This window comes from Castanea sativa, chromosome 3 (genome assembly GCF_040712315.1).
Source record: "Castanea sativa cultivar Marrone di Chiusa Pesio chromosome 3, ASM4071231v1".
Lineage (NCBI taxonomy): Eukaryota > Viridiplantae > Streptophyta > Magnoliopsida > Fagales > Fagaceae > Castanea > Castanea sativa.
Window position 1 is genome coordinate 56,769,489 of NC_134015.1, and position 14,094 is coordinate 56,783,582.

The following is a 14,094-nucleotide window of genomic DNA, read 5'->3' on the forward strand; positions in this document are numbered from 1 at the left end:
AGGTTTTGATTAAGGAAAACATAAGGCAGTGGGATCATGGTCTGATTGAAGGTTTGTTCACTCATGAGGAAGCTGAATTAATCAAATCAATTCCACTCTCTAGATGTGAGGCAGAGGATACCTTATTTTGGCCTTTCACTAGCAGTGGAGTCTATTCTAGTAAGTCGGGTTACAGATTTTTGAAAGCTGAAGAACAGACTGTGTGGGATGAAGAACAAAGAGAGCTTGATAAGGTATTGTGGCGGACACTTTGGTCCCTTCAGGTGCCAAACAAAATCAAGAATTTGGTGTGGAGGGCTTGCAGGAACTCTTTACCAACTAAGGATGATTTGGTGAGGCGAACTATCATCAAAAGTTCGATATGTGACCGCTGCAAACAGGTAACCGAATCAGCTTTGCATGCTCTCTGGTCTTGTGGTGAACTGGACGTGGTGTGGGAAGAAGAACCGTTTCAACATTGTCGGAGAAGACACACCTTTGTGGATTTTAAGAAGTTGCTTTCATGGCTCATTACAACTGATCACAACTTGGAGTTGTTCTCAACTTCGGTGTGGTTAATCTGGACACAAAGGATCCAGGTGCGCATGAGCCAACAAAACATAAATCTCCATCAGATTCCGTCGTCGGCAAAGGAGCATGTGGCTGAGTTTGCAAGGTCCCAACCTACGCCTATCATCACTTGGCCAAGTCTCACTTCAGTTCGGGCTTTGTGGCATCCACCAAATCCAACTGTGATGAAGATCAATTGTGATGGCGCTATTTTTAAGGAGCAGAAAACATCAGGTATTGGTGTCGTGATCAGGGACAGCAACGGTTCAATCATGGCTTCAATGTCTAAACTTTTGCCACAGCGGTACGCACCCCTGGAGATTGAAGCTTTGGCCGCCTCAACAGCATTGGAGTTTGCAGCTGAGTTGGGCTTTAGTCAAGCAGTTCTGGAATCAGACTCGCAGGTGTTGATAAATGCCTTGAAGAACAAACATCCCTTACCTGTCATCCTTTGGTCTTTTAATTGAGGACATTGGATGTAATGCTAGCTTGTTTAATCAATTACTCTACTCTCATGTAAAGAGAGAGGGTAATAAAGTAGCGCATAATTTAGTGAGACATTCAATAAGTATCTCTGATTTTTCGATGTGGATGGAGTCTATTCCACCACCCATTGTTTCTTTTGTGTTAGCTGATATGACTGGTGTTTCTTAATAAAGTTAACTGTATTTCCTTCTAAAAAAAATTATATACTTATGAGTATGTTAATGCTGGTTTTTTGATAATTATCCATTAAATAGTTCCAATGAACTAATTTTTTTATTAAATATTTATTACAATACATACTCAAATCCAAATAAATAATTACTGAAATTTCTATTTTATCACATAGATTCCCTTAATACAGACACAAAGGAATTTTTATTAAATTTGATTGTGAAAGTTGACATTAAACTTTGTATGAATTTTCCAATTTCTCATTTCCCAATTCCATACCAAAAAAAAAAAAAAATCCCTTTAATTACACAACTTTTGTGAGGGTTGCACAAAGCCGTCACCAAAATATCTTTTTGAGAATAAAAGATTGCCATCAAATGTGGATCTGAAAAAATTATATCTAGACAACTAGACCCGTTACCTCACCCGAACAAAAAAAAAAAAGGTATCGATTGTATTTTTTTTGGATCATAAAAAATGGGTTGACTTGAACCCGAGTAAGTTGGATCGGGTCAAGACCTATGTGTTGACCAAATTTTCAGCACACTTTTCATTTTGAGTTATTATTATTATCAATTCTAAATTTATACTAACTTCATTTTTTATTTTCTTGTTTTTTTTCCTCAACTAAACAAATAAGTTTTTCATCATTCTACTTTCCAACCCTCCCAACCAATTAGACCTCTTTTATTATTCCCTTTTTTTATTCCTTCGCCATTTTTTAAATGTTAAAGTCAGATAAAGAAGACAGAAAGAAAGACAGTACAAGATAGAGAATAAAAAAAAAAAATATATATATATATATATATATATATATATATATATATATATATATATATATATGCATGTTGCTAGCAAATATACGTAAGCACTACTCAAGTGACATGATTTTTTTTTTTTTTTTTTTTTGGGTTGCATTTTAGCTCACAGGATGTTGGTGTTTTTTGTGCATTTTTGGCGAGTAGTGATACGTATTTTGCATTTTGAGCCCTTCAAGATGGCCCTTTAATGTGACGGAATGAACCCGGAATGAAGCTAGGACTTGAGATTGCCTTTTAATTGTAATTTTGCTACTGTTGAAGTAAACATAGATGCTAAAGTTATTGTTGATGTCTTAGCTAACCCATACTGATTAGGTGAAGAAGAAGCATAGCTACAAGTCAATTCTCTTTTGTATATATACAAAATACAAGTCGTTTATACTGTATATTTTCTATTACTTATACTGATTTGGTGCCAGATGTATGCAGATTATTGGTTGATTCTTTTAGCTAAAATCATCCCCCAATGCAAGCACCAGAGCCTATGTACAGGCCTATCCGCATCATCACACGTTAACAAGTGCCCACATATATGCATGTGCCAACCATTAGCACACTTGATGCCATGTGTCACCACCACGTGTCACTACTCAAATCTACATGATCATCGTGAAATCAAGAACATGATTAAAAACTATCAAGCTAAACCTAATTATAAATAATAATAATAATTAAGATAAGAATACCTTCATAATCAAACATATCTCACCACTCAGGGTGGAGCCAAAAATTTTAGTTTGGGGGGCTACTTTGTGATGCTAATATATTAGTTAAGACAAATCTCTACATATACACACACACATAAATTAATTTACTAAGAGAATTTATCATTTTCTAAATTTTAATGAGTATATAAAAGTCATGTATTTCTTCTATTAGACATGTACAAAAATTTATCATTTTCTACATTGTTTAATTTGTTAAACCTCTTAAATTACATTATTTTAATATAATTTCTCTTTCTTTTAAGAGCACCATTGAAATGACTCAAAATTTAGGGGGGGCAACTTCAATTTTTACATGCTACATTTGTTAAAATGTAAATAATATATATACTATAAAACAATTTTTTTAAAATTTTGGGGGGGCCTTGGCCCCCACTCTTGTGTGTGGCTCCGCCATTGCTCACCACCGTACACCCTTAGTGCAGTGGTCACTCCACAAATATAAATGCTTATGGGATATGGGGTAAGGACCGAGATTTAAGTCTCCAAGAAGGAGTTTTACACACATATACATTTAGATTATATTAGAATATAAATTTTATCTTGTATCAAAAAAAAAAAAATCTCAAATATATGAGTTCCACTCTCAATAACTTCAACTAGTAAAAAATATTACAAGAAAAAGACAAACCCCTAATGAAAACAATCTCCAAAGTACAAACAAACTTCCGAGCATTACTTAATAGCTAGTGAACAAGTCTTTGCGAATCTACAAATTTCTGGTTACGTCAAATCTTCTTTCAGAGCTTCAACGCTCAATCTGAACAATATTAGAATGAGGCGAGCTCAATAAGTATATCTATCTATAATATACACTGGAATAGGATCAAGTTAACTATTGGAAGTCTTTTTATAAAGGAGATCATAATAGAGCTTACAACATATCAGACTATAAATTTATCAATGGAATAGTAACATGCTTAATAAATGATAGATATTTACCGAGAAAATTGATTTAGAATACATATTTTTTGAATGATAGAACAAACTTTTGTTGGCAGAAACTATCATAATGGATAGAGACACAATAGACTCCCCCATTGGTTGGGGCACTAGACTCTTAAGGGCATAAATATATCATAAATAGACTCCCTATATACGGGTATACATACTTCAGCAAAAACAAATATACGGGTATACATACTCCCCTGATAGCGGCATATAGAGCATTGGTTTCAAAGGCCAATAAATTGAACCCTGTTGGCTTTGATAAAATCACAAAACTTCCATCCAACATATTCAAAAGACATGTCCAAAATTCTCAAATCATCAAATCAAGTGAAAATTCACAATTTCAATGTTACATCATTTACATGTCCTCACTATTAGACTTTGGATACTTGGTTCACAGAGTGCTTGATCCCAAGATATATAAAGGAAGTTTTTAAATAAGATTATCTTAAAATAATATTATAAAATTTTCAAACAACATAATATAAGTTCATTGCCTTCACAATAAATTTGATATTGGAAACCTTGTAGACAGTTGAAAACCGATAAGCGTATTATACATAACAAACTTAGATACAGCACCTTATGCATTGTATTTTAGATTTCCTTTCTAAATTTAAGTTATGTGGCTATTTTGAAAGAGACACTTAATGAAATTAAAACCACATTCTCCATTTTCCATGGTGTGAGAAAACCCAGTCTCTTCTCTTCCTCTTTTGTTGAACTCAAGGAGCAACTCTCACAAAATCTATGGTTTCCAATATCCTGGGTTTCTATCAATACAAGTAAAATTTTGTTCTTTTCATTTTGTTATTGGTTTTCGTTTCTTAGTTTAGATTAGAGTGATCAAAATGATAGTGACACAATATAAGTTGACCAAAGACTAACTAAGACAATGAATGCGATGTCACATCAATAACATAATAAATTGTTAATGGGTGCTTGATTGCACTCGTTAAAGAAGAATTGAGTGAGTCCTGTTAACAAATATCCTTAAGGCATTTGTTAATGAATCATTTCAAGAAAGTTTTAATAACTTTATGAGAAATATAAAAAGTAGTAAAAAAATTTAATTGTTTTTCTTTTTCTTTTCCCATAAAAGTTACTAAAACTAGTTCATTAACAAATGCCCTTGAGGTATATATTAACATGTTCCATTAAAAAAAAAAAACTCCCTTAACTTGAATGTTGTGCAACTACCTAAAAAAAACTTATCAATTTCAATAAAAAAAATTAAAAAAAAAAAACTCAAACTTAACCAGTACACTTTGGCACTCGTTAACTAGATGCTAAAGAAATTTATGAAATGTAAAATTTAGTTACAATTCATTAATTGTTATACCGTAGATTCTCAAATTAAATTTAATATTGTGGTTTCATTGACGAATGAACTATATGATTGAATTTAATTGTCTTTAGAAAAGATAACACTACTTTTGTAATAGTAGTTAATCTAGTTACGTGGTTGAATTTAGTTGAAGAACTTAATTTGTACCAAAGTTTTGCCCATTTATGAATTACTTTTTTGTTTCATGTCTAAAAAAGAATAATAGTTTCTAAGATTATGCAGTAAATTTTGTAGTAGGTGTAGAATCACTCTTTTGTTTTGTATTGAAAATTTGGACACGTCAATTTGTAAAGCTTGTATGGTAAATTTTTTGGTAGTTGCACGATCGCTTAATTCATATTTCATATTAGTTTGGATTTTATTTTAGCATTTTCTTCATTGTGACCTTGTAATCATAGAATCTCATTTGCATGATCGTGTCTAAGAAAGAATTTTATGAATGTCCTAGTTTGAGTGCCTATAGATTTCATGGTGATCCATAGTTACAAAAAGTGCTTTGATATACCACTGGCTCGATTGTTTGTTCATACGTATAATATCTAATTAGATGCATGATTAAACTCGGTAAAGTGTACTCATTTAACTCTGGCGGTGTTTATGCTTAATCCCATATATTTTGTTCATAACTGGCCCCAAACCCCCCCCCCCCCCAAAAAAAGACATCTCTAGTATGTTTAAAAATTATTTAAATTTGAGTCAATTTTATATAATATCTAAAAATTGAAGCATAACATTTATTATTGCTACACTTCTATTGCACTATATTAGCGTAGCATTTCAGTCTATTTAGCCCACTTTAATCCAGTTTGGTCCATTTCAGTCTCCTTTGGTCCATTTTGGTCTGATCCACTTCAGCCCATTGGAGATGCTTTGGGAGGAAAGACTTGGGTATAAAAATGAGCTATTTCCATTGTATTAAAAACTGGACTAGAACATCTGATTCAACTAAGAATCGGGCACTAGTCCGATATGGTAAAATTCCTATAAAAATCGGTCAAAAAATTGTGTTGAACTAGGAATCAGGCACAAACCGATTCTTGGACTGTACCAATTTTTAAAAACATGGTTATTTCATTGATAATTATATCACATTCTTAGCATAATATTGATAGGTTTTTGATAAAATTTAGTGTTTCTTATGTTATTAAAGTTTTTTTTTAATATAAGTGATGAATTTGTTTATATGTGCTTCATCTTTATACGTATTTCAAAACATAATGTCTGAAGTATTAATAATTCTTTTAAGGGTGTTGTGTCAATAAAGCTAGCTTTTGATGTTCTGCTTGTCACTTCAGTAATATTTTCAATCCTCTTATCAATTTATACTAATTTTTATTAAGTGGACCCTATAATAAATCATCCTTAACAAACACCTTAAGATGCCCGTTACTATTTTCCTTCTTTCAAAGAGGAAAAGGGATTAATGATTCAAATCAGAAATGTTCAGTGGACTAAATTGGCATTTACATATAAAATACATGAACTAAACTATCACACAAAACATAACGTCTAAAGTAAACATGATTCTTTCAAAAAGGAAAAAGGATTAATGATTCAAAAATTAGAAATGTTCAGTGGACTAAATTGGCATTTAAGTGCTTGTGAGGTGTTGGGGAGGAGGCAAGGGTCAGGGTTCAAGTCTTCAGAGGGAGCTTCACACACATATACACTTAGATTAGGCTAGAGTAGAATTCTATCTTGTATCAAAAAAAATAAATAAATAATTTTTTCAAGAAGAAAAAAAGGATTAATGATTCAAATTAGAAATGTTTAGCGGACTAAGGGATTAACATATAATAATAATAATAATAATAATAATAATAATAATAATAATAATAATAATAATAATTGTGGGGAGTAAAGGGACCTGAGCAGGTATTTGGGCCTTTGGGCTTTGTTAAGAAGGGCCAGTTCGTTCTTGACTAAAGGCCTTTAGGACTGCGAGTCGGCTCACAAGCCGAGGGTTCGAGGATTCATCCGAGGAAGAATCTCTCCTCAGACAAACCCGTGATGACTTGGAGATTCGCTAAAAAGATCAAGGCGGAGTTCTGGAAAGACTGTTGGTTAAGAGGGAGATCTCTGTACCCTCTAAACGCACTGGTATGAGAGAAATATCTCAGGGAAAAAGCTGCTACCTCCACATTGAAGACCCTGCACCTACCTCCCTGGCCGCATTAATGGGGAAGTGACCCTTAAACAGTAGAATTGAACCTCCTGGATATTATTTAAAGGCTTCAAGAGAGAGAAAAAGGGGGGGGCGGAGTTAGAAAAGCAAGGACTAAGAATTGTAACCTTCAAAGAAGAAAGAGAAATAATATAGAAATTGTCTTTGGCTCACGTCCGAGGAGATTCCTTTGTCATATTTACTTATTATTTGCGAGTATTGTAACACTCCGGCCTGTCTGTCCAATTTCCAACACCCCTAAACTAGATTTCAAATCCACCCTCTACAAATTTCATTGTTTAAGGTTCATTGGGCCTGAGCCCACGTTTGTCTTTGGGGTCCAGGCGCAATTGTGCGCTTACAATTGGCACCGTTTGTGGGAAATCTAGTGAAAAAGGAGTTGGAACACCATGGCAGGCTTAGGCTCACATCATGCAGAATCTTAGGGATCGCAACCTGAGGACCTTTTCAAGCGTCTGGAGCGCCGGAGGGATTGAGAGGGTAGCGTTCACACCGAGTATCCTAGAGCCAGTCATACTCATGGTGGAGGCCCTACCACCCATGAAGATGGTGCCAAAGTCATGCAGAAGGAAATTAATCATCTTAAGAGGAAGCTACGCTGCACCAGACAGAGGCGTTCACCATCCTCATCCAATCCTTCTTCGGGGGAAGCCTAAGGAAGTGGCTACAGTTTGAGGTCATGGTCACCCCCCAGCAAAACGTCCTCTTGTGAGGAGGATGGCCCACTAGGTCATAAGCACAAGAAGCTCCCCTCCAGGGGCTTAGGAAACAATGCTATGAGCTGGGCGCTACACCAACTCTCCAAATCACCCTTCTCACGAAGAATTGAGAATGGGAGACTCCCTAGGAGGTTCACCCAGCCCACCTTCACCATTTATAATGGCCGGACCGATCCGGTAGAACATGTGAGTCACTTTAACCAGAGAATGGCGGTGCATTCTCACAATGAGACCTTGATGTGCAAAGTCTTCCCCTCCAGCTTGGGACCTGTGGCTATGAGGTGGTTCAATGGCCTTAAATCAGGGTCTGTAGGTTCGTTTGGGGAGCTTACTAGAGCATTAACGTCACGGTTTATTACATGCAGCAGATTTTCTCGACCATTGGACTCACTGCTATCTATGGCAATGAGGGAGGGCGAGACGTTGAAAGCATACTCCAACCGGTATTGGGAGATGTTTAATGAGATAGATGGTGATTTTGATGAGGTGGTAATCAATACCTTTAAAGTTGGCATTCCTACTGACCATGATTTGAGGAAGTCCTTGACCAAAAAGCCCGTACGAAGTGTACATCGCCTCATGGACCGTATCGATGAATACAAAAGGGTAGAGGAAGACCAACAGCAGCAAAATGGTAAGGCGAAGGTTATCCCGCAGGAGAGAAGGGATTTCAGGTCGGACAAATATCATAACAACAAGCTAAGAAGAGATTACTCCGGGCAGTCTGGCTCGGCAGCACCTCAGACTGTTAATACTGTATTCCGAGAACCAGTACACCAACTACTGGAGAAAGTCCGTAAGGATCCCTACTTCAAGTGGCCAAGTAAGATGGTGGGGGACCCTGAGAAGAGGAATCAGAATCTCTTTTGTCAGTACCATTAGGACGTGGGTCATACTACCGAGAATTGTCGAACCCTCTGGAACCACTTGGAGCAGCTTGTCAGTGAAGGAAAACTGAAGCAGCACCTCTACCAACCTAACGGGCAGGGCAGTCAGTCCGGCTCGAATAATCAGAAGAATAAATCATCTCGGCAGCCCATAGGAACGATTCATGTTATCTTCACTGCACCTGGCAGGACCGGCTCATGTCCCACCAGGGTAATGGCAGTTTCGCACTCTCAGGCCGATGATGGGGGCTACAAGCCGAAGAGGATGAGGGTGAATGCGCCTGTTTTGGGATTTTCGGAGGAGGATAAGGTTGGGACTATCCAACCCCATGACGACGCCCTAGTGGTCACTCTAAGGATAGGGAATTATGATGTGAAAAGGGTGATGGTTGATCAAGGCAGCGGCACGGATATCATGTATCCTGATTTATTCAAGGGGCTAGGGTTGAAGCTGGAGGATCTTACTCCTTATGACTCGCCGCTTATAAGCTTTGAAGGTAAAGCTGTCATACCGCAAGGACAGATCCGTTTGCCCGTGCAATTTGGCTCGGAGACGGTTGAGGTGGACTTTATTACAGTTGACCCATATTCCCCATACACGACCATCCTTGCTAGGCCGTGGTTGCACGCTTTGGGTGCTGTCTCCTCCACCTTGCATGTTAAGGTTAAGTTCCTTTCGGGGGAATGCATTGAAGAGATTCTTGGCAGCCAATCAGTTGCCAGAAAATGCATATCGGCTGCAGTGCTGCATCAGGCCGAAGCAGAGTCCTCGACCTCGGTAGAGAAAGACTTATAGCAATTAATGACTCTGGATGCGCCCGACGCGGTGGCAGCAGAGGAGGCCATATGCGAAGATTTAGAGAAGTTTCTGATAGCGGATGATCCTGAAAGGTTCTTTCAAATGGGCATACATTTACCACACCAGAAGAAGATGGATTTGTTGAAGTTTCTGAAGGACAACATTGATGTTTTTGCATGGGATCCCTATGAGGCTCCGGGGGTAGATCCAAACTTCATTTGTCATCATTTGAATGTCAATCCCGCCATTGCTCCTAGAAGGCAGCCACCTTGGCGTGCCTCCAAGGAACATTTTGAGGCTGTCAAAGAGGAAGTGCTCAAGCTCAAGAGGGCTGGGGCTATTAAAGAAGTTTTCTACCTAGAATGGTTAGCGCATACGATCGTGGTGAAAAAGAAGAATGGAACGTGGAGAGTATGTGTGAACTTCACAGATTTAAATAAGGCATGCCCAAAGGATTCGTTCCCGATGCCACGCATCGATCAGCTTGTGGACGCCACGGTCGGACATCCTCAGATGAACTTTTTGGATGCCTTTCAGGGTTATCATCAAATTCCATTGGTGGTGGAGGATCAAGAGAAAACTACTTTTATTACTCCAACAGGGAACTATCACTACAAAATAATGCCATTCGGATTGAAGAACGCTAGGGCTACCTATCAAAGGATGATGACCAGAATGTTCGAATTATAACTTGGGAAGACCATTGAGGTATATGTGGATGATATGGTGGTGAAGAGTAAAACAATACTTTCACACGTTAAAGATCTGGACGACATCTTTCAAGTGCTTAGGAAGTACAAGCTGCGCCTTAAAGCTTCAAAGTGTTCTTTTGGTGTAGGTTCTGGAAAGTTTCTAGGTTATATGGTTACTTATAGAGGGATAGAGGTGAACCTGGCACAGGTCAGAGCTATTCAAACCTTACAACCACCTCAGAATCCAAAGGAAGTCCAGAAATTGACTGGAATGATCGCTGCTCTTAGCAGGTTCATCTCTCGGTTAGCTGATCGATGCCAGCCTTTCTTCCAACTGTTGAATAAGTGGAGGGGGTTTCAATGGTCCAAGGAGTGCGTTGTAGCCTTCCAACAACTTAAGGAATATCTTTCCCGGCCACCTATCATGTCCCGACCTAAAGTAGATGAAGTCTTGTTTGCATATGTGGCAGTGGTCGTTCATGCGGTCAGCCTAGTACTCATAAGGGATGACGGTGGGGTGCAAAGACCGGTCTACTACGTTAGTAAATCCTTAAATGAACCCGAGGTGCGTTACCTACTTCTAGAGAAAGCACTTTTGGCCATAGTTCATGCCATGCGGAAGCTGCCTCACTATTTCCAATCCCACACCGTCGTAGTTCTAACCCAACTGCCTCTCAAGTCAGTGTTGCACAGTGCGGACTACTCTAGAAGGGTGGCCAAGTAGGGAATCATTTTGGGAGCTTTTGATATTAAATGCATACCGCGCACCTCGGTGAAGGGCCAGGTTCTTGCAGATTTGATGGCGGAATTCGCGGAACCATTGTTGGAAGAGATTGTGATGGAATCGCACATGGATGAAAAATTAGTTGGCGTGATCACGCGCACAGAACCTCCTACTTGGACAGTATTCGTTGATGGGGCAGCTAACCAAAAGGGCTCTGGTATCGGACTTGTCCTGATATCTCCCGAGGGAATCACCTTCGAAAAATATTTGAGATTGGCGTTCTCGGCTACTAATAACGAGGTCGAGTACGAAGCAGTCTTGGTCGGCATGAGCATGATATATAGAATGGGTGGAAAGTGAGTTCACATGCTCTCGGATTCTCAGTTAGTGGTCGGCCAGGTCACAGGAACCATGGAGGCTAGGGATCCAAGAATGCAAGAATACTTGGCCCAGGTCAAACGTCTGCAAGCTAAATTTGATTCTTTTATCCTATCTCACGTTTCTAGAAATAGAAACACACATGCAAATTCTTTGGCTACCTTCGCGACATCCTCGGCTCAGTGTCCGCCTAGGATTATCCTTGTAGAGGACCTACTAAAGCCAACTCTTATCACTGTCAGTGTCAGCCTACTAGAGCCAACTCTTATCACTGTCAGTGCAGCCCGTATCCATCTGATAAGGCCTGGACCTAGTTGGATCGACCCGGTGATATCTTTTCTGAAAAACGACATCCTTCCCGAGGACAAGTCTGAAGCAGATAAGATTCGTCGAAAGGCACCGCGTTTCTGGTTGTCCGAGGATCAGAAACTGTACAAATGGTCCTTCTCTGGACCATACTTGTTATGTGTGCACCCCAAATCAATGGAGGCACTTTTGGAAGAACTGCATGAGGGAATTTGTGGAAGCCACACTGGGGAAAGGTCCCTAGCTCATAGGGCCTTGACTCAGGGGTATTAGTGGCCCAATATGCAGAGGGAAGCTCAGGACTATGCAAGAAAATGTGACCAGTGCCAGAGGTTTGCCCCTAATATTCATCAACCCGGAGGAGTTCTCAATCCCCTCTCCAGCCCTTGGCCTTTTGCTCAATGGGGATTGGACATAGTAGGACCATTCCCGAGGGCTGTAGGAAACAAAAGGTGGTTGCTCGTGGCGACCGACTACTTCACTAAATGGGTCGAGGCTGAGCCCCTAGCAAATATTAGGGACGTCGATTCCAAGAAGTTTATCTAGAAGAACATCATTACTAGATTCGGGGTACCACACATACTTATATTGGACAATGGCGTTCAATTTGATAGTAGAGCTTTTAAGAAATATTGTGGTGACATGGGCATCATAAATAGATACTCCACTCCAGCTTATCCTTAGGGAAATGGGCAAGCCGAAGTCGTTAACAAGGTTATAGTCAGTGGGCTCAAGAAAAGGTTAGACGATGCGAAAGGCAGATGGGTAGAAGAACTACCACATGTTTTATGGACGTATCGAACTACGCCGCGCAGATCCACTGGAGAAACTCCATTCTCTATGACTTATGGAGTCGAGGCGGTGATACCTTTAGAGTCTGGTTTCCCCACACTAAGGACGAGTTCTTTTAGTACTGAAAATAACAACGGCCTCCTGGAGAGGAGCCTGGATTTAGTTGACGAACAGCGAGAGGCAGCGATGGTCCAAATGGCTTATTATCAGCAGAAGCTTAAACGAGGGTATGATGCCCATGTGAAGTTGAGGCCCCTCGCGCCTGGGGATCTGGTACTGACGAAAGTCGTGGGCACTGCTAAAAACCCAGCTTGGGGTAAGTTATGACCAAACTGGGAAGGGCCTTATCGCATTGTTTCTGTAGCAGGCATAGGGTCGTATCGGCTAGCTGATCTAGATGAAAAAATTGTACAACGCCCATGGAATTTAAACAACCTTCAAATGTATTATTATTAATAAAAGATGTTTTTGTTGATTCGTAGTTCAAGTTATGGATGTATATAGGCCTACAAATTATGAACCACTAAGTATCAAACAGAAACTTGGTTAATTATGGTCCTTGGACCACATACCTAGTGAAAATTGATATCTTATTATTTGTTAAACAGAACCTTAGTTATGCCGGGTCCTCGGACCTTCTACTTTGGGAAAATTAACATCTTATTCTACTGTTTCTAAGTATCAAACAGAAACTTGGTTAAGTATGGTCCTCGGACCACATGCCTAGTGGAAATTGAGATCTTATTATTTGTCAAACAGAACCTTAGTTATGCCGGGTCCTCGGACCTTCTACTTTGGGGAAATTAACATCTCAAGCTACTGTTTCTAAGTATCAAACAGAAACTTGGTTAAGTATGGTCCTTGGACCACATACCTAGTAGAAATTGATATCTTATTATTTGTTAAATAGAACCTTAGTTATGCCGGGTCCTCGGACCTTCTACTTTGGGGAAATTAACATCTTATTCTATTATTTCTAAGTATCAAACAGAGACTTGGTTAAGTATGGTCCTCGGACCACATGCCTAGTGGAAATTGATATCTTATTATTTGTTAAACAGAACCTTAGTTATGCCGGGTCCTCGGACCTTCTACTTTGGGGAAATTAACATCTTATTCTACTGTTTCTAAGTATCAAACAGAAACTTGGTTAAGTATGGTCCTTGGACCACATGCCTAGTGGAAATTGATATCTTATTATTTGTTAAACAGAACCTTAGTTATGCCGGGTCCTCGGACCTTCTACTTTGGGGAAATTAACATCTTAAGCTACCGTTTCTAAATATCAAACAGAAACTTGGTTAAGTATGGTCCTCGGACCACATACCTAGTGGAAATTGATATCTTATTATTTGTTAAACAGAACCTTAGTTATGCCGGGTCCTCAGACCTTCTACTTTGGGGAAATTAACATCTTAAGCTACTGTTCTTAAGTATCAAACAGAAACTTGGTTAAGAATGGTCCTCGGACCACATACCTAGTGAAAATTGATATCTTATTATTTGTTAAACAAAACCTTAGTTATGCCTGGTCCTCGGACCTTCTACTTTGGGGAAATTA

General features: G+C 39.0%; 1 pseudogene; it reads left to right on the top strand.

The window, feature by feature from the left end:
* LOC142629220 (putative inactive purple acid phosphatase 9) overlaps nt 1–14,094 on the top strand; it is an 87,175-nt pseudogene that overhangs the window by 41,975 nt on the left and 31,106 nt on the right.